Genomic DNA, 21,517 nt, shown 5'->3' on the forward strand with positions numbered 1-21,517 from the left:
GTGGTGTGATTCAGAAGCAGATACTCTTTTTCTGGCATTTTGTTTTATTATTTTTTCCTATTATATATTACTTTCCTCTCCCAGATTTGTTGCCACCACTTTCTGTAAATCGAGGTTTAGTGCAGCACTCTTTAGTTGCCTCAGTTCTCTGATAAAAACAATCTCTCCCCATTTAATATTGGATTTTGGTGAAGGTTTGCTGGCAAAGCATGATTTTTGACCCACAGCCTCCTAATGTGCCCAGTCTTACATCGTGAGAGAAGGATGCAGATTTAGTACACCTAGAATGTGGCTGCAATCATAATACCATTTACACGAGAGCAAGCCCTGTGGAACTTACATCTTTCTTTCTTTCTTTCTTTCTTTCTTTCTTTCTTTCTTTCTTTCTTTCTTTCTTTCTTTCTTTCTGAATTTATAGAGGTCTCAGGGCGATTCTTAGAATAAATGTCTGAACAGATATGCACATGATTGCTCCATGTATGGTGTGTCTGTGTCTGAAAACAGTGCAACTTACTGGTAGGATTTTCTCAAGGCTGTATTGTGGGGCAAGTGGAGGGAATAGTATTCAAGGAGGGAAATAGTACAGTGGTACCTTGGTTTTCGAATATAACCCATTCCGGAAGTCCGTTTGAGTTCCAAAATGTTCAAAAACCGAAAGTGGAAGCCTCAAAATGCAACCTTCAAAACAGAAGCCACATTTCCTGTTTGACTTCCGAGGTGCATTTGAAAACCAAGGCACTTACTTCTGGGTTTTTGGTGTTCAAGTTCCGTAACGTTCGACAATGGAGGTGTTCGAAAACCAAGGTACCACTGTACAGTCTTTCCAGCACTGTCTCTGTTTAGACTACAGGAGGGGACGTTTCATGTTTAAATTGTTCCTCGTGCAATCCTCTCTGCTCATGGAAAGCTAACAAGCTAAGTAGAGAGACTAGACTCAATTCCTTCCTGATGAGCTGCATTTCTGGTATCTAGATGACATGTGGCTATGGTGCTTATGATTCTAGGGGCAGGGGAGGTGTTACACAATATGTTAATGCTTGCCTGATTTAATCTTGGCTAAATTACACAGCACCATTGCCTGAATCTTGGAAGCAAAACTAGTTTACTCTTGGTACTAAATAATAATAAAGTTTAGTAGTAGCTACAGGCAGGCTGTTCAAAAATAAGAATCTACTGCCTTCTGTAGAGAGGCAAAGTGGGTAATATGATGATTTCATTGCATTAGTTTCTGTTGATGAAATAGAAGGCAAGTTTTCCCGTTTCAGAGAGCTGCACTTCAGGCACACAGAGAGATGTTTGAGCTATCTAGAAAATTAGATAAGAATGCAAATATCACAATCACTTCAGGCAGGTTTTTCAATCACACGAATCACATGTCTTTAATACATCAAGCTGTGGTTGACAATAACGGGTTTTGTGTTTGCCTTTCCCCTCTGCAGGAAATATCAGCTGTATGCAATTGTTAAAGGAACCATATTCTCTCTGTTCTTGAAATCATGCATAGTTGTGGATTTTGCGCTCTTATGAACAGTGTTGTGTGGCTCTGGTCTGTGATAAAGGTTTTTGAAGGGTCACTTTGAGAAGGGGGTGACAGCTGGATGGCCAAGGCCTCAATCCTCAGCCCCAAACGTAGCCTATTCCTCAAGACCTGTTCCCAAAGATGCTTCTCCCTCCATGGCTTGTTCTCTGTTGGCAACTTCATTTAGGGTGTAGGATTTGGCTCAGGGCAGTATCTGATCCCTAGCACTTCCAATCCTTTTATTTTTCCTGAGAGTTTCTTTCCACTCTCAGGTATTTCCTGATTCTCCCACATGGTACTGAGAGTCCTTTATAGATATATAGAAGGTTCTTGGCATAAATGAAAAGGGCACTATATATTTTCTGTTTGTTTTGGCTCCTGCTCATGGGGCTACTCAAAGTGAGCAGATACTGAAACAAAGGTGTTTTCAGTGCTCTTTCCTGGGATCGCCTAGGAAGCCCCTCTACATAATAAGTAGCATCTCTGTGTGCCAAACTTGCTGTTAAAGCCAGATGTTATGTCAGTCTCACTTATGTGCCATTGCCATAGCAATCACATTTTTGCCCTCAAATGTTAGGCCGAGCTTTGTAGCTGCTAGAGCAAATAAAGTTGCTGTCATTTTTGTAATCTGCATCTGTGTGTGAATCTGGCAGGATTAAAGCAATAAGAAACTTTTGCTGGTTGTACAGAAATGATCTAGTTGTCATGTTAAAAAGGCAGTTCAGTGTTGTTGAAGGCTGTGTGACCCTCTTCCCGCAAATGCATAGCCTAGCCTAGATGCATAAGGAAATTTATTGAGTGATATAGAAACTCCTGCTGTACACTGCATTGTGGTTGGTATTATTAATATCATCATCATTTATATAAATGCTCAACTAACTCTCTAACTGCTGAATCTGGTTATAATATAAAACCATGCATAAAATATCCAAAATACTGCAGCTGCCCTTAGAAAGTAACTTCAGCTCAGCTGCTCTCATTCTCTTAACAACTTGTGCTGCCCACTCGATGCACTTATTCTGTATAGCAAGGAATCTTAGGACTTTCTTAAGGCTGCTGTTTATGCTTCTACCCTTTCTGCCAGAAGTTTTTATAGTTGAAAGTTGTCTTGGTTTTGCCCTACAGTCATTCTCTTTAACATTCTGGTTTATTCCCAGGCTGTTCTCTGAACAAAGATACTTTCCTTTTGCCATTTGGAAAAGCTGCTGTGTTCCTTGGGGCTGCCTTTGTGAGGCTAGGAAGAAGTAATAGTGCTTTGAGTTTGCATAGAGAAGCCAGTAAGATCGTTGTATTTTCTTCTGCAAATGCAGTGTTGTAGTCTTTGCTAATGAGTTTCTAGCGCTGTCTGACAAGTAAATTCAATTCCTCTGGCTGCTGGGAAGAAACGAAACACATGGAGAGTTTTTATTTATCTTTCTTGTTTTGAAGAAAAGGCCCTGAACTCTGCAATAGGAAATTGCAAGAAGGTTGCTATTTGCTCAATTATTTATTTATATATTTCCACCTCACATTTTGACTGGAATGCCCCAAAGCAACTCACAAGATCCATAAAATACAACGGCTGAGCTTACTGTTAACAGTCTTAAAACCATGAAAGAAGTAGACCCATATGAGGAGAGGAGGGGAACTTGTTGAAACGATAACAATAAGCCACAGCAGCAACAATAACAACAATAAAACTATGCTTGAGACAATACAAGATGGGGGTCAGGAAAAAGGTACTGTTGTATGTATGTGAAGATGAACTGCAAACATTTTGGGGAAGTGTCAAAAGATATAAAGTCATGCATGCGTTTGGATAATCTCTGAAATATTGTGGGAAAGCCTGCAGCCTGGCCAGTTCATTCTACCATTTAACCACCCTCTAAAATCTCTGTGGTCGCTTCACTTTTGTGTTATCCCCAGATTTGCACAATGTGCTGTACATTACTTCATCTGCATCACAGGCCAGCACCATTGCCTATTGACTCTGCCACCCACAATGCATAGTGCTGCAATAGTGTCTGCAGCTTCAATCAGTATTGGCACAGGTGTGTAACTGAGCCGCAGGACCATTCTTTACAATAAAGAAAAGCTCCGGGGAGGGAAATCTGTAGCAGACCTGAAACATCCCAGCTGTGGTCCAACCAACGTGGGAAGTTGAGCAGACACAGCAGCTCAACTCAGATTCCCTTTCATACCTTGCATCCTGATTGCAGCATCTGGCAGGATGAAGCATGTGACACTCACCTGTGCTGAGCCTACTCCAGCTGAGGAATCACTCACCTCCTCCCAGAGCTAACAAGCCCCACCTGGCCAGCTAGGGAGCTGGGCTGTGGGCCCTTGCCTGCCTCTGTCTCCTTCCTCTGTTCCTTACTCCTCAGAGTCCGCTGTGTTCGTGGAGACAGGGCCCCCTCTGCTGATGGGTTCTTGTGCACTGACCCCCATCCCTTCGCCACCCTCCATCGCTGTGAGTACTTTATACACCAGCCTCTCCTTCTTCACCCCCAGCTTGCCCTGGTGTGTCCCAATCACAGCCACACCTCTCACTGGGATCCTCTTCCTCCTCTATCCTGCCAGTTCACGACAGGTATGGGTGCTAGCAAAGACACCTTTAGAACTTTCAGGGGAAATATGGGTGGGTGGGGGGTTGGAGTGGAGAAACAGAGGGAGAAAGGGTTTAAACAGTCTCCCTATTCCTTTGCTCTAAGTTTCTCTCACTTGAAACTGTTATGAATGAATGAATGAATGAATGAATGAATGAATGAATGCTGTTGGGGCTCAGTTACACATGTTTGCAGATTAGCAACCCTTATTAATGTCTCTGGTTTGCAGCACCTCTTATTTCTGAAATACCTGTCTGCTCTTTGAGTACTTTGAGCGGATGATGACTTTGTCTTCCCTCCAAGATCTTGCCAGGCTGCTAGACCCTGTGCCAAGTTGGTTGTAAGCTGCTGGCTATTGTTTGTAGTCTGCAGCTAGCTGCAGATCATGCTACTACAAGCAGCTTACATTTTCATGGCTATCGTACCCTGTGCATCAAGTGCTGCCAAGGATACAGGTTAACAGCTTGGGCAGGCTCTGGCATGAGAGAGGATTGAGTTAATTGGAGATGCCGTTCTTCAGATGCTTTGGACTAAAGCTCGCATTGGACCTAGCATCTTACAGCTGTGCTGGCTGGGACTTACGGGAATTATAGTCCAAGCCATCTGTAGGCTGGTCTACAGAATGCTTCATGACAGAAAGCTCCTTGAACTCCCCAATTCTTTCCTTCCGTATGTTCCTCTTTTTGAGTTTGCAAGATGTTTTAAGGATGTTGAATTAGTTGTCCTCGAGTTAAATGAGTAGTGGCTCATCTCCTTTTGTAGCAATGAAAAGATGAGTTTGTGATAAAAATAGAAAAGGAGGAATTGCAGTCATGCTCTGGTGCAGTGCCTAGGCAAAGCTCATTCAGTGTGGTTTATATTTCCTGGATTATTATGTATCTCCTCTGAGCCCCTCCTTGGATGAAATGGTTGCACTTCAGCCATTCCTCCAGGCTATCAGAATATAGCAATCTCAGTCCCCGGAGTTGCTGCAGCCTGGCATACAAAACAGCTATAGAAAGAAGGAGGCAAAGCTCTTAATGGCGAACAACTCCCATAACAAGAGGGAAAATGAAATGACAGCAGAATATGGCGGAATGAAATGCATTGGCAGTCATCTAAAATAACCATAAAAGATGTAAAGTTTACGATCAAAGGCTTACCTCAAAGCATTTTTAATGACACAGTCATTTAATTCTTCTAATGCAGATCAAGGTGGCGTTTGAAATCTACAGCCATCTTACTCCCTCTGCCTCATTTACAAACTTGATGCTGGCTATAGATCATTCTAAAAGGCTTCGGATCAGCAATTATTGGATCCTGGGTAATAGGGAGACCAGTGCTTCAGTACTGATTAAAATACGAGGTCAGCAAGATTTGAAAACAAAGAATTAAGGATTTGATAGAATCATATGTTAACTGGGCAGACATTGCACTCACACTCGCCAAAAAGCAAGGAGACACTTGTCATTAGCTTAACTAGGGCTGCAACTTGTATTAACCTTTTCCTCAGATGTTATTCCTGCTGTTTTCTTATTGTGTTGTTTATTTTATTTTGTTGAGAAGGGCCTCACCCTATGTCTCTCAGCCTACCTTCTCACCTCTTTCAAAGCCCTTAAGGCTGGATGCATCTGCCAGGCTGCATCTATGCCAGGTGGTAAGCATGTCTAAGTGGGCTGAAATCCTGGCCTCCCCACTTGTGGCCCATGTACAGCTGGAATGGGGTTCTCTGTGGCTGGTGAGTTGAGCTGGAGGTTGAAGTGCAGAAGACTGAAAATGCAGCTCTGCTGACTGGGAAAAAGCCAGATTCCTAGTGTAAATGGCTAAGCAGTACTAATCTAGGGGACAATATTGCATACCCATATTCCAGTATCTAAGGACTATAGATTAAGGTTACCAGACGTCCCTGTTTCCTGGGGACAGTCCCCGGATTTACAAGTCAGTCCCCTGACAAAATCCACTGAATTCAACTGAAGTTGAAAAGTGTCCCTGGATTCATTGAAAAAAATCTGGCAACCTTACTATAGATACAGACTTCTAGTGGTTTTCCTGCCTAATTCTCAAACTCCACCCTTGAAATTCATGACCGGAAGACTTGCTGTGAATCTACCAGTGTTGAATCTCCATCTTGCTTGACTCATCTCTACCCAATCTTATTATGTGGTCCCTAATTTCTTCTGTAAGATGGGGGACAAGGATGGTTAGGCTTGGTCTGTGTACTCAGTAGAACAATGTTCAAAAGACTCCCTTCCTTTGCTGTTTATGGAAATGCAAGCAGTGCAGTTGAATGGTGAGGCAGGTGTTTCTTTTATCCTCTTCCTCCATCTCGCTTCCTTAGAAAAGAGTGACACTTCCTTCTACAAAATGCTTGCTCAGTGCACACACAGTTTTCACAGCTGTAGAGAAGCTAGTGGGAGGGGGATGTCTTTCTTTATTCTCCACTTTAGCTTTTTCAAGCAGCTGGAAGTGGAGAAAACTGCCGTGGCTGCATTGTCTAGGGTTGTGTGACTGGATTCTCTGTGTATGATTCAGACCTGCTGATGGATACTGTCAGGCTGGTAAAGGACCAGCTGAACTGCCCAGGGGTTGTGTAGTCCACATTGTCTTGTTCTTCCACGGATGTGTTTTGTCCTGGGGCTGTATCGATTGACTGATCTTGGAAACAGGATGCGATGAATGGAGACCTTGGCGTATTTTGGGAGATGTCACTGTGATGGGTGGAACAGTCTGAATTTAGCCTAAAATACTCCTTCCTATACATTGCATTCTTCAGACCCCTAGACTGGGTCTGTCACTTCATTACAAAAGGACCATGAATACTGATATGTGTCAGGCTGGCTAAGGTCAAATGGTTTCCCCCTTGGTACTCAGCCACTCTTACCTGCAGAAGTTGGCTTCATGCTCTGAGGTTGTGTCACCTGCATTTTCCTTCTACTCTTTCTTCATATGGGACAATAGTGCAGACATCTAGAATTGCTTCAGAAATTATATATGGCTTGAGGTTGGCTGTTTTAAGTCAACTAGGAGTTCATTAACTCCTAGTTGACTTAGAACAGTCTTACAGAAAGAGATCAAATCTTGATCAAGACACTTAGGTGACAGAGTTTCCCCATATGCTGGTTATCAGTTTCTTAAGTCCATTTCCTTCCCTGTTAAAAAGAATCGCTGTATTTCCAGCATGAGCTTTGCTGACTTAATTCCATGGTATGTCTCTGTCTGACAGATTAAACTGCTTTCTCATATCAAATGTGTTTCCTATGTTGATAATTGTAGACTATGATCAAATTGCCTTTCAGCTTTTCTTTTGGCAACTTTGATTTGGGGGTGAGAATCGGCTTCTCCTTCTCCCTGGTTGTCACTGATAAAAGTTTGGAAGCACAAGTGAGCTGCAGGTGTGCCACCACTTTCTTGCTTAAACAACCTTGGAGCATGGATGGAACATGTAGCTTGTTTTTTCATATACCACTGGCTTGGGCACCTTTCTTGTTCCCAATGCCTGCTTATGGTTCTCAGGGTCTGATCCAGGTTTCTGGGGGCCTTTGGGCACAGGGCACCAATGGGCCCCTTGTTGTCATGAACACACCAGCTCCAAGTGTAATCTTGCAGCCGGCTGCAGAATGCAGTCAGGAACAGGGAGGCTGGACTTTCATGCCAGCACAGGAAAGCCTGCAGCTGCCAGTGTCGACTCCCCCTGACCTTGGATGGTTGGCTGATAAGGGGGGAACGGGGAGCAGGCTGGAACACAGCCAAAGCTCCCCGGAAGCCCAAACAGGCGCGGAAAGCCACAGAGATAGCTTTTCAGAGCAGGAAAAGGATGCAGCTGGCCAAATAAGTCTGAGGCGTAGGCGTATAGGAAAGCTGCTAGACAGCAAGCAAAATAAGAAACGTAAAGGTTGAAGGTTCAATCTCTTCTGTCGACACAGGAAGAACTCCTCAGAAGTGTCAACTGAGTGATGGGGGCCAGAGGCTTGCTAGAGCCATCTGAAGATAATTGCTTGTTTTTTGCAATAAATCCTCCTTATCCTACGCTTACTGTGTGATCAAGCTGGGAACCTGGACTCCTCAAGGCACACTTGGCCTTACCTTTTCCTTTTTACACTCTCAAATATTTTTGTCCTTTCTCCCACCCCTACTTCCTTTCATCTGTTGGTGTTGCCCTGTTTATTCCTCACTCCCACCTTCCTTTTTATTTTGCTCACTTTTTTCTGCTTTGTGTCACATTCTCTGCCTCTTTATTTGTTTATTACATTTAGATCTTACCTTTCCTGCAAGGAGCTCAAGGTAGCGTACATGGATCTCCCTCTCCCCATTTTATCCTCACAACAGCCCTGTAAGGTATGTTAGGCTGAGAGACAGTGATTGCCCCAGGGTCAGCCACAGAGCTCCATGGCTAAGTGGGGGCAGGGACCTTAAAGCACCCCCTTCATTGCCTCCATCAAGAGAGAACAGCCACTGCCTGCCCATGCGGGAGAAGGTCCCCACCTGACCTGCAAGTAATCAGGCAGCTGCAATACTGCACCTCTGCCTGCTCACAAAAAATTGGATTGTAACCTTATCATTGTTCCATGTTGCAGCATTATCTTACATAGTTTTGTGCTCTAGCTTTATTCTGTGTACTTATTTTTGGTGTGTGTGTGTGAGAGAGAGTGTGAAATTTCAGACTAAACTCTCCCAGAGTGCTTAGATACGTGCTCTGCTGTAATGTTTTAACATATGTTGTTTGTTTTTTCTTCTGTCAAACATTACTGACAGCCAGTTATCGAGTGTGTCTTTGTTTGCCATCCTTGTATCATCAACAGACACTATCAGCAATGGATTTCCCCCTGTTTTCTTCTGCATCTGTCAGTTTGTCATTTCAAATCAATTTTTTGTATGCTTTTGATTATTTTTGTAGCATTCATTTTTTTAATCAGAATGTCATGATGTTCTTAGTAAAAAAAAGTCCCTTGCTGGAGCATTAAGTACATTGTGTCAATGACTGCCTGTTTCAAGCTGAACTTGAAATGTTGTCAAAGAATGAGATCCAATTAATTTGTGAAGTCTTACTTTTTATTAACTTCAATTGGTAATAATTTGTTTCATTTCCTTATACTTCGTCTCTAAAAAAAGGAAAGGAAAAGAAAGACCTCATGCCAATTCTTTGCTGGTTGCTCCAATTTTGCTGGTTAAGCAAAATTTAAGTTGCTACAACCAAAGAACTTTTTACTCCCTTTCTTTCTTTCTTTCTTTCTTTCTTTCCATCAAAAGATTCCAGAGATGTGTATAAAAGTATGAAAACAATTCACGTAACATGAATACAATGCCATATTTTAAGATATAATACATAGCCAAAGTTACTTGTTTGAGTGTCCCACCCAGAAGACTAATCATGGTTTGTTTTCTGGCAGCAGGCTGTGATGTAAAGCTATGGCTTGCTGTTTGCTTATGAATTATGATGTTGGTTGTTGTTACTTTTAAAAAAGCACTTACAGTTGGGTGTTCTGTTGTAACTCAAAAGTTTGGTTTGTTTGGCCACCCCATGCTCATGCCAACCAAAGTCAGAAAGCAAGAGAAGATGGAAAACAAACCAAGCTGTGGAGGAAAAAGCTGGTTTCCGCTCACATCACGAGTCAGTGGTAGTCACTCCTCTCTGCCCACCAAGGGGTTCAAACAGGGGAAAGCCAGGATTTATGAGGCAAAAATTCTGGCAATGTTCCCCAATGGGGTCTGGAGAGCTCACTGCATCCTGCTGTGCCGCGCAAGCCCATGTCTGCCAACTTGAAAGGCAGAGTGGGTGAGACCTGTGAGTGTTGCCCAGCCATGGATGAGCCTCCATCTCCAGCATGATTTGTGGTTGGTTCCTCCATAATTTGGACAATTGGCATTAATCAAGAGGCGCTCCTGGACCGACATAGGCTAATGGGCTGCAAACAGTCAGTTGCCCAAAGGACTGGGCCTGGCTCTTTGGAGGTATTGGAATGTTTTCTTTGAAACTTGAGAATCCTTACAACAGCCGGGAAAGGAAGGGGGAGGACAAGGTGCTTTGTGCCTTCTAATGCTTTTCAAATGGTCTCCTTTTTTCCTGTCCTCCCCTCCATAATGAAAGAGACATGTGCAGCTGCTGCTATGTTATTCTGTTTGTTACTTTGGAAAAGAGTGGGGAAGGAATTTAACCTGGTTTTATTATGCCCTCCACTCTCCACCGAGATTGAATGGACTTCATTTAATATTATTCCTGGACTGCTGTTGGAGAAATGCAGTGGGGGGGAGGGAGAATGAACTGCTGCTGAACAGATGTGTTAAGAGACTGAATTTGAGAAAAGATTTTGCTTTTAACTGTGTTCCGAGGAAGAACTCCAGAGCGGAATTTTAATGGTGCTGTGTGTTGAGATTCCTGCATTGCAGAGCCCTTGGGATCCCTTCCAACTTTATAATTATATTATTATCTCCCCCTCCCCCTCCATACACACCAGCAAAATAAAAGCCAAACCATGGACCTAAAATGAAGGTCCACAAAAGTACTGACTACACTTTATATGTAAAACATCTGGGCAAATAGGAAAGAATGTAGTGTCAGCACAAGGCATGTCTTCTTGGGAAGGGGCCAGCACAGAAAAGGCTCTCTCCCTGGTAACTACATAACATGCCTCTATTAAAGAAGGAACAATGAGCCAATACTGACTGCATTCACACCTTCCTAAAAGAGGTTAAGCACAGTCAGAATCTTCAACTTCTTATGTACTTCTTCCTATTATGTACTTCATGGATACTTGATTCCTGGCCAGGTGGGATGTAGGCAAAGGCCTCTTGAAGTGCTAGTTTGAACATCAGCAAAAGCTTTGACAGGACCTTCTCCCTTATTTTGCTTCTCAGCTGGTTGACCACCTGTCTTTTAGCTCATGGAACTTTGGCGTGGACGATTACCTTGTTGTGTAGAGAATTAACTAATTTTTCAGCCTTCACAATGTTGCATTCAATGGGGGATATTTTTCATTCTGAAATTTTGGGTGCAGTAACCAAGAACTGCACACATCAGTTCTGCAAATGAGTAATTAACCGTTAGAAAACATGGATGTGTGAATTTACTGCGAATCATCAGGCCCAATTTTAAAGCAACCAGTACTATTGGGTGTAGCTAGATAATGATCACCAATAAATTTCAGAGAAAAGCTGGAGCAGCTGCATTTTAAAAACACCCCCCCCCAACCTGATTTGTGCTCATTTCATGAAGTTGTGTCTGGATTCTCCAAGATCAAACAGCCACTTCAAAGGAACTTTGTTGAAGGAGAAGGCATTAGATGAGTTTGATTATGCAAGTGGGAGACTTTCCTGCCAATGATGTAGCAGTATATGTATTTTGATGATGGTGTGAAGCTGTCATTCGAGGTCAACCTACTGCTTCTATTCCTCTTCAGCTTAATTCAGCAGCTGTCTCTTTTTATTACGGACATGTCCCATTCAGAAGTCCAAGATCAATTGCTAATTATGTCATTGCAAATAGAGGAAATGAAAATGCTTGAACCTGATAGGGGCATCCGCAATCTTCCTTCATGCTAACAATATCATCATCTGTGCAGCCCCAAACTGACAATTTAAGGAGATGCTTGACCCAGACATGCTGCCCTTCTCCTCCTTGGGATTGATTCAACCCCTCAGCTGCATGAAGTGTAAATTGAAAAAGAAATAGAGTAAAAAATTAAACAACAAAGTTATTCAACATAGACATTATGGCAAGATTGCTAAGTAACATAAGGCACATCACGGTAATGCTTCCAGGCATCTGTTTAGGAGGGAAATGACTTCTTCTGAATGCTGCTGATATTTTGCTTGATGAAAATCATGGTGACTATTACAGCACTGCAAAATGGCAAGTGAAACTATAGAGATATTCTGGAGTCCCGTGCCGTTTGATCAGACAGTGAGGAAGTTGGAAAGCCAAGGAAACGCCTGAAGTCCACTTGATGTAAGGCTCCAGATTTCATTTACCTCTTGCTTAGTTCATCTTACAACCTGACCAAGCCACAAGGGCAGGAGGCAGGTAGCAAATGTTACAGTTAAATACTGTTGTGACATAAAATACAACCAATTAAAAATAATGGGTTGCGTCCAACTAAGTTTTACTCAGAATAAACCCATTGAAATTAATAGACCCAAGTTAGCCATGGCCATTAATTTTAACAGGTCTACTTGTGAGTATGACAGACATTGGCTGCATCCCACTGTGTATAAAGAAATTGGCTTAAAAGGTAATTTATCTATCACAATGTTACTAAAATAATGGAGAAACAACAACAAAACAACAACAACAACAACAAATTTATTTATACCCCGGCCATCTGGCTGGGTTTCCCCAGCCACTCTGGGCGGCTTCCAGCAAAAGATTAAAAATACATTAAAATTTCTTCCCATATCTCCCACTGTGACCTCTGATGATCCTTCCATAACACTACCTTTGCAGTGTGGGAACTGCTGCAATCAGGCCCCTTCCCACAAGGCCAATGGGCTTGCTGTGTCTGTCTATCTTATCTGTCTGATCTTTCCTTCTCTCTCTCTCTCTCCCCCCCTTCCCCCAATATTCCTGACAGAAACTGACTGCAATGATAAATTCATAACACCCTGCTGGAGTGGCATTTCATCTGCCATCTAACTTTGTTTGCCTATGCACTGTTTAAACCTTGGTAAGAAAAAAAAATAAAGCATCTAACAGTACTGAAAGTACGTGTCAGTTCAGACTTACAAAGCTTCTTGAAATCTCATGGCTGATTGGTTGCAAATTAGGATTGATGGCACATCTTAAGTGGGAGAGATACTTGGGATGAGTAATGCTTTCTTTTCACATTCCTTTCACCATAAGTAAGTTGGAACTTGTGGTGTGAACCATGGATTTCAGAGATAAAATGTGTGCCAACCTTAGTGAATGAGAGATGTCAAAAGAGACACAATTTCAAACAGGTTTTGTACTTCATAGATCATTGCATTACTTGGTTGATTGGAACTTTGCAGTGATGATCAACCAGAAATAGTTTCATAGAAACACAAAACTTAGGAAGAATTCCTAGGAAATCTAAAAGGTTCCTGTTGTTCAGACACTGTGACAGATTCAATTTTTTCCTCATGGATCAATGCTCTGATAGAGAATAGAAGACCACAGCCTTTGATGCTTCGGTAGCTTTTAGAATTCTAAGATCCAGAGATCTATGTGCTTAGAGAAGGGTTTGTCTCTTAGTTCTGTGCAGCAGTGTAGCAGAAAAGTGGTCCTGAAATTAGCAGCTGAAGCAAATGCATTTGAGATTGGTAAGTAAAACTTGTACTTTTGTATCCTACAAGGTTTTTGTGGTGGTGATGAAGCCTCTGTCAGTGATTGACTGAGTTGCCGTAGTGTTAAAGAGACAAGGGGCAAGATGAGATTGTGCCTGGCTGCAGCTGGTAAAGCTGTTTTCATCCTAGAGAGGATGCTTGTGACTATGCTGACTGGGGATGGTAGAAGATAGGTAGTCTGAAATGTCCAAAGAGCTCCAGGTTGGGGAAGGTTGTCCTAGGTCTTCAACTGCTGGGTGAGGATCCACCACTGTATTATGGCCTGATCTAAGATGGGTTGCCATATCAGCACTACCACTGCAAAAATAAATGGTTAAAAAAAGAAAAAGACTCCAAACCCATCTGATCTGATTTTTTATTTAATACAATATTTGTATTCTACTTTTCCAACAACAGATGTTGAGCTCAAAGCGACTCACAATAATCACAGTAGCATCAGGAGGGGGGAACCATTGTAAATGCTATGATATCAAACACAGCAACATATAAATAATGCAAATAACAAGTTCATCAAAACAATACAATTCAGTAAAATCATAATAATTCAAAATATAAGAAAGAGCTGCTGAGCACCCGCCATGGGACAGATGGCATCTTCTGTCTGGGAAGGGGCTTCCTCTTTGCTCAGTGTACTAGGCACTAAGATCCTTCATTGTTTCTAAACTTTTCACCCTGCTGCTCTTGTGCTTGAACTGGGTGCAAGGCTAGGCTCATTCCATCTCAAGTTTCACATTTTCTATGGAAAATGGCTGGTGGAGGCAAAGGCTGAGGTCCTGAAGAAGCAGCTCTGGATCAGAATTTTGGCCTGCATGACACTTTTATCCAGAGAGTTGCTGAGATTAAACAGTGTATTTCAAGATGCCAAGTATTTCATAAAGTGCTCATTTCCATACATTGTGAGGTGGGGCGTTGCAGTTAGAGGTTTGAACAGTACTACCCAGTTCCTGTTCGCTGTCCTCTCAAAAATGGTTTCTGCCAGCTGTGGAATATTCACATCCATCTCAGTTGTGCACTGAATAAGATGGTTGAGGTGCTTCTTCCTGGGGCCCATGACTTTGTTGTGGGTCATGGCCTTGCAGAGGGCTTTGGCAATTGCCGAGTCCAGGAGTTAAGGCTAGGTTCTGCATTTGAAAACTACCATCCAAGAAAATGAAAAAGGAAGCCTAGAAGAGATGAAAGTAAAGACAGAAAAGTCATTGAGCTACCGCAGCGGAGAGACCCTAACCTTATTGTTCAGGCCATTGTATGGGCCCAGTTGACAAGTGTAGGGCAGCTGTGTGGTATGCAGTCAACACTGAAGCATTTTCGTTGGTACCCACTTCATCATGACATTAACATTAGACCTTTGTTATGGTGCATAAATTTCTCAGAAGCTTAGCAGAACAAGATTTAGCCATCTCTGTCTTTGATATGGCTCTAACCCCTTTCTCTTTCTCTACACTCTTTCTATTATTTGTTGCTACATGAAGCTGTATAAGCACCTCTTAGAATGGACCAGTTCATTCCCATGCTATAAGATTTTCCAGGGCTTCAGTGGGGGGGGGGGGGGATATAACGAGGCTGTATTACTGGATCTTACTTTTCCTGAGCTGTACGTAATGAGCAAGGGAGGAGTATTGATTTAGCCTCGTTGCCATGTCGCCTATAAATATGCATGAGGATTTGGGGCTGTTTAACTGTGCTTTTTAATTCTCCTTGCATTGCTGACTCTTTCAGTTGAAGGCTCTTTGCACGCATAGCGAGCTGCTGGGTGACAGCCCTATTCTCACAGTTTGGGACCTTTCCAGTGTGTGTTAATCCCAAGTCTGCAGAAAACTTCAGTACGTAAAAAATAAAAGGGTGAAGAATCTCTCTCCAGTATAGAAATTGGAAAAAAATGTGGTGGGAAAAGTAGAACTTTATAGGCCACAGAAAGGTCTGAGAGCACAAGATATTTTCCCAATAATGAGTCTCAGCCTATACACAATTCCAGAATGGGAGATTGTCTGGGGTGCCCATGAAAGATGCCCTGAGATTTCCAAAGCAAGACCCAACCATACACTTAGTAAATGAAGTCACGAAAAGACAGAAATCGCTTGTCCAAACAATTCCTCCCATCATACATTAAAATCATTGCCAAACTTGGCTGTAATGTAGCTTCACCTGATCGTAGTTTCTGAAATTATTGGTTTCATATCTGTGATGGGGGTGGAGGGTGGCATTCACATGGAAGGACGATTGGCAAAGTGTGGTTATTATGCTGTCTCCTTCCACCTCCTCTGCTCATGACAGGAGAGGAGTGGGAGGTGATAATCCCCTGGCAGCTCATCATTTAACACCTGTCCAGATGCTGATAACTGTTTCATTACAAGGGGATTATCTCAGGGGAATAGAAGTTTACAATGGAATGCGAGTCCACCCTAAATCCCTGTATAATGGAAAAACATGCCCTTTAGTGACCACATTTGCTAGCCATGGAGCCTCCAAGCTATTCACTGTTTTGCACTTGCAACAATGGTGCTGTAAGCATTAAATATATATATTAAAAAATGCACTTACTGGTGCCTGGAGTGCTGCTCCCTATAGAAGTGAAGAGAGGGGGAAAGATTTTGAGTAATAAGTGCAATACTGTAGATGGAACACAGATACTGACTTTTATTTAGTGAATTCACCGGGAACTTGAAAAGAAGGTCCAAAAATCCTGGTCACTGTTTCCCCAAAGCTGAGGTGCTAGTGCTGATGTAACAAAAAGGCTAAAATGCATCACTCATAGATTAATCCCTCTAAACTAAGAACCACTGGGTTCAGTGGGTCTTGCAGCAGAGTACGTGTGTACAAGACTAAGATCCAAATTGGACAGGCAGGAATGTGTACAAAACTGAAATGAAAGTTAATAGTCGCCCATGTAGATGTGATGTGTTCTGCATAACTAGGGCAGTATGTACTTGGTGCTAAACCATCCATCCATCCATCCATCCAATTCAGGAATTCCAAATTCTGTTCTAGGGAAAGATTAATTCTGTGACCTGTATAAACTATGCAACCATTTGTCACAACACACGTCAAGTTCTGCTTACAGACTTCCCCCTGAGCATCTGGTTGGGTACTGTGAGAATAGGATGCTGGACTAGATCAGTCTTTGCTCTCATCCAGCAGATACCTTCTTATCTTAGTTGTGTTCTGCCTGACAGAAGTGGTTGTCAGGGCCACTTAAGTTCTGGATTAATGAGGTTGCAATTGCTGTGGTTAGGCTGCAGTCCTTTACACACCCGGGAGTTAGTTCCACTGAACTAAATAGGACTTACTTCTTACTTCTTGGGTTTAGCAAGTCATAGACAGAGTCAAGGGACCCACACAGAATTTCACAGTGAATCTCAGAACAGTTACCAATACCACCGCATGAGAATACAGAAATAACTTTCTGTATTATTTCATGCGCTGCCGGGGTGGGTGGGTGATTGAGCACCATATCCCATCAGACTGCCTCCCCCAAACCCCCAAGAGGTATCTGGGGATAAATCAGACAGTGAGCTGGCCCTGTCACCAAGGATGCAGAGACAAATGCATCAGAGTTGGAAAACCCAACCTACTTGGAGGAGTGCCTGCTTTCTTGCCTAGTCCTGTGACTCAGGACACAAACTGTTTTTCAAAAGGTGAGCTTGGGGAGCGTGTAAATTGTTACAACAACATCTTAGCTTATGAGTAGCCATGAACTTAGATTGCTGCAATACCTCTTAACCTGAATGCTTTGAAAACTGACTTGTGTATTGTGTACATTAAAGCCTTTCACAAAAACTGAATTGAGAATCTGAGTACAGGACCTGGTATGTGTGTGTTTGTGTGTGTGTGTGTGTGTGTGTGTGTGTGAGAGAGAGAGAGAGAGAGAGAGAGTGTAAAGAGGAGAAAGAGATTTCTTAGATTTTGCATAGGTCAGCTCAGTGAAGAATTATGCTATGGTTCTGCTTAATCTGAAAATAATAGCATCTGGATCAACAGAAACACTTGATCCTACCTCCTATGGGGTCTCTTATTACTAGACTGAGTTCTTTTAAGACAAATGTTGATCTGACTGATCATTCCTCTAACATTACTAGTAATAATAACACATTTCCCCTTTCCCCTTCTAAAGGCAATTTTTTTAAAAAAAAAAACCAAACCAAACACAACACTATGACTATTAGGTGTCCTAAGCAGTAAAGCTCATTACACTGAAGTTTCTCTTTCCTTTAAGAGATGTATCATTTAGAAAGAGGAGGCCTCTCTACCCCATACTGCACTATAATTCTTCCCTTCATGTTTGAATAATAAGGATTCCAGGCTAGCTTGGAGGATTTGTGCTACTTTTCTCTCCTGGGCTATCCCCTTTAAAATCCCTTCTGAATTAATTCCAGAAATGAGCTTTATAGGAAAACGCAGAATTAAGTCCAACATGAAAGAAGGAATTATGCTGCACAGCTGGGAGTTGGCTTGAGTGGTTAAGTTTCTCTTTTGGAGTCAACATGGGCAGGCAGGGCGGAAGGGGGGGGGAGAATCATTTAGAAAGGTACTGACTGGGATCCAAAGAACTGAGAGCAGGACCATTGGGACTTTTTTGCCCTCTGTTTTTGTTCAGCAGGCAGGATCATCACAAGGCATTTTGCTTCTTGAGGCAGAACAGTAAATTCTCTTCCCCGCTTCCCAGCGAAGGTGCATAGCACACAAGTACGGCCAAGTTATTGGGGCATGTGAGGCAGAAAATCTCCCTGGAAATGAAAATGGAGTAATCAAATAACTAACAATCTGCTGTGATTACACTCTGCCTAATGATAGGACTGGTTCTGGCAGCAGGCTCCCTGTATGATGCAAATGCCTGCTTATTTCTTTTACCTTTATCCAACGCTTCCTTCAGTGCACAGAAGTAGCTGTCAGTTCTCTGGATCCTGGACGTTGTGTTTTGCTGGTGTTCCTGTAAGAATAAAATAATATTCCCTTTTGGCTCAGTCTGAAGGCCCATCTGCTTTGACATTTGGCTTCAGACTGCAGTCAACTAGGTGCTCATAGGAAGCCCGCAAACAAGCCATGGCCTCCAACTGGCTGTTGCCCTTTGAGTACTGGTATTCAGTGTCTCTGAACCTGGGCGGTCTGTTATGGTTACTAACTACTGGTCGACTTCCCCTCCTGCATGAACTTGTCTACTCCCCTTTTAAATGAGTGGCCGTTGCTATATATCCTGTGGCAGTGAATTTCCTTAAAAAAGGTGTTGCGTGAAATACTGTATTTTAACTGAATCTCCGGCCAGTCAGTTTCACTGGATGACCAGGAGTTCTAGAATCCCGTGAGACAGACATCTTCTGTCCCCTACTTCTGCCTGTGTGCTGGCTGTACTGTTTACTTGTCAGTCATTTATGTGCACATGTCATTTGGGTGGAGGGCTTTGCTTGATCCCCTGGGTGTGGTCATATGCCATAACAGAGAGAGTTGGGTGGTTGGTGAGCATGTTTGCCTTTTGTACCAAGGGCAAGATGGGGGTGCTGTTCCGATAAGAACAGATTAGGCTTTTCCTCTAATCAGTTGAAGAAGCCTGAGCAAAGCAGCAGAATGAAGGAGCTGCTGCTGCAGCAAAGCTGAGTTTTTAGGGAGAGGATTACTCTTAGTTTGCAGTTGCCATGCAGTGACTGAAGGGATGAGTTCATCCAACTCCTTAACATTTGAGGACTAAGCCAAAGCAATCACAAACGGAGAGCAAATCCATACAAACACAAGACCGGCTGTTTAGTGCTTTCCCCACCCAGCCAGGCTCACTTGAATCAGCACAGCATGGAAGGATTTGATGCTCTGCAAGGAAAAAGCTGCTGAGGGACCAGTGGCTGGGGAATGGAAATCATGTACCTGCTCCATAGTGGTGGAAATTTTTGTAGGGATCATAGTTAAGGTGGGAAGGGTTAACCTCCTTTGTGTGCACTGCAGTGGCAAATGAATGTTGCACCCCGCATCTTACTAAAAAGCAAATTAAATCTCTCCCCCCTCCAATGGATCTAACTGTGCAATTAAAGTAACATCTAGTTTGACTCTAAACATTAATGGAAAGGTAACTGTTCCCAACCTTCCTTGAAAAATGGCTTCAAAGATTATTTGGATATTGGCCACAATCCAGTCAAGGTTGAATAAGCCATTGATTTCAACAGAAAAAACTTGAAGCATAAGCACATTTTTTTTTGAAAACCCTCTGGTTTTGATTGAACTTCTAAATCCCTGTGACTTTGAGTGAATCACAATACATTTAAAACACGACAAATCCAACTTGAAATGTAGATAACTAAGTATAGTTTTAACCACACCCCACACATCTTTACTCCAAGGAGCTGACAGATACATTTTGGCCACAAAAGAAAAGGAGAGAGAGATGAGGAAATACTCTACAGTTGCATGACCTTTGTCTCATTTGCAAGAAAGGGTAAAGGCAAAGCCTTGACCAATGAGGTAGTCATGAGGGTCAAGAAGGGGAAATGGCAGCGGGTTTTATTTTTCTTCCTTCTTTAAGTATTGACATGCCTTTCCTGCTAGAGCACCGAATCAGGTTAGTGGTAGATTTAAAACAAACCCAAGAGCTTTCAAGGAAAAGTTAATTCACAAAACTTGCTTGTGTCAGCCACACCTGAGAGGAGTGACTCAAGCAATTTGTTAGATCAGGCTGACTTGTGCCCTTTCTTGCCCATGCCTGCCATGTCTGAAGTACCAGGTCAACCTTATTCCTTAGAGGTGGCTTCAAGGAATTCCATTGGTTTCTGCCTCTGCATTATCTATTCCCCACCATCATTGCATTCAAAACTACAAAAATGCTCAATAAAACACTGACTGAAACAAGTTCTGTGTCCCTGATGCACATCCCGCCACTCTCAACTAGTGGGGAGAAGCAGCTCCAGAGTGTCTGCATAATGTGGTGTTGCAAAACAAACGAACAAACAAACCTCTCCTTGATATGCTTTCCGAATTGTCAAAACCTTATCTTTTGCCATTCTTCCTGCAAGATGGTTGTAGATCTTCTATTACGGCATTTCTCTCTTTCTCTCCAAAACAGTGCTCCAGTCATTTCTGTATTTCACAGCTGCCTGGAGATGATGAGAAAGATTTTTCATTGAGTCAGAAGCTATTTTGCTTCAGATAGGCCTACTCTGGTTCACTTCCAGAAGGAGGCAGTGTCAACAAGAGATAGTTCTGAAACAGTTATTTAGGACTTACACCTACTTTTTATTAGAGCTTATGTATGGCACTAACAACATTTTGCAAGTCTTTCTCCTGTGCCCTCCTTTTCACTTGATGTAAGTATGTTGGACATGTACTGCTTTGGGTTAGGATTATTAGCAATTTCCCCACGTGACCACCTGCTGCTATTTGAAACAGTATAAAATTCCATCACAGAAATTGCCTCATTTCCTTTGCCTTATCCAGTTGCCTCATCAGGTGTTGAATTGAGTATGGGAGCAGCAACAGTGGCGTAGCGTGGGTTGTCAGCACCCGGGGCAAGGCAAGTAATTTGCGCCCCCTAACCCATGGATTTGCGCCCCCTAACCCTAACCCCCAGATGTTGCGCCCGGCCCCCCCTGCACCCCCCACGCTACGCCACTGGAGGGACTCCCAAGAAGGTGAAGCGGGACTTCACCCCAGGGTATCTCGGAAGCCCTCGAGGCAGCGACGCTTCCACCCCCTGGAAACAGCAGGAAGGGAGAGCGCTTTTGTGCCCCGGTCCTGCTTTGAGTGCTTCTCATTGACGCGTCTGCTTGGCCACTCACTCTACATGGGCGCTTGTGGCCTTGATCCAGTAGCCGGGTCCTTCTTTGGAAAGAGCGAGCGCCTCCCTCCGCCCCCGCCACACGGAGCTCAGCCTGCACGTGGGCAGGCCCTTTGCGTCTCGTGCGCTTGGCGCGCTGCTCTCTCCAGCTTCCTCCCGGCCGGGCCAGCGGCTCCACCTCTTTTCCTTTGCCTTTGAGCCGCTTAATTCCTAGCAAGCAATTAGCAGGCTCGCTCCACCTCCTCCTCCTCCCGGCTTTGCTGCTGCTGCTGCGAGGCTCTTTTCCTCCACCGACGGCGCGCTGCGCCTTGGAGAGGTTCCCGCTTCCTCGAGGGGGGCCGGCCAAACGCGCCCCCAAAAATGTTGCGCCCGGTGCGGCCGGCACCCCTG

General features: G+C 43.3%; 1 protein-coding gene and 1 long non-coding RNA gene across 3 annotated transcripts in view; one reads left to right on the forward strand and one right to left on the reverse strand.

Moving 5' to 3' along the window:
- Positions 1–21,517, forward strand: part of MAD1L1 (mitotic arrest deficient 1 like 1) — a 464,357-nt gene that overhangs the window by 254,916 nt on the left and 187,924 nt on the right. The window lies entirely within an intron of this gene.
- Positions 15,918–20,428, reverse strand: LOC310693158. Its single transcript, XR_014519022.1, has 3 exons — positions 20,307–20,428; positions 18,226–18,304; positions 15,918–15,939 (listed from the first exon to the last, which is right to left on the reverse strand). It is a non-coding gene; the product is annotated as an uncharacterized lncRNA (long non-coding RNA).

The sequence above is a fragment of the Podarcis liolepis genome, assembly GCF_965112155.1.
Source record: "Podarcis liolepis genome assembly, chromosome: 14".
In the NCBI taxonomy this organism is placed as follows: domain Eukaryota; kingdom Metazoa; phylum Chordata; class Lepidosauria; order Squamata; family Lacertidae; genus Podarcis; species Podarcis liolepis.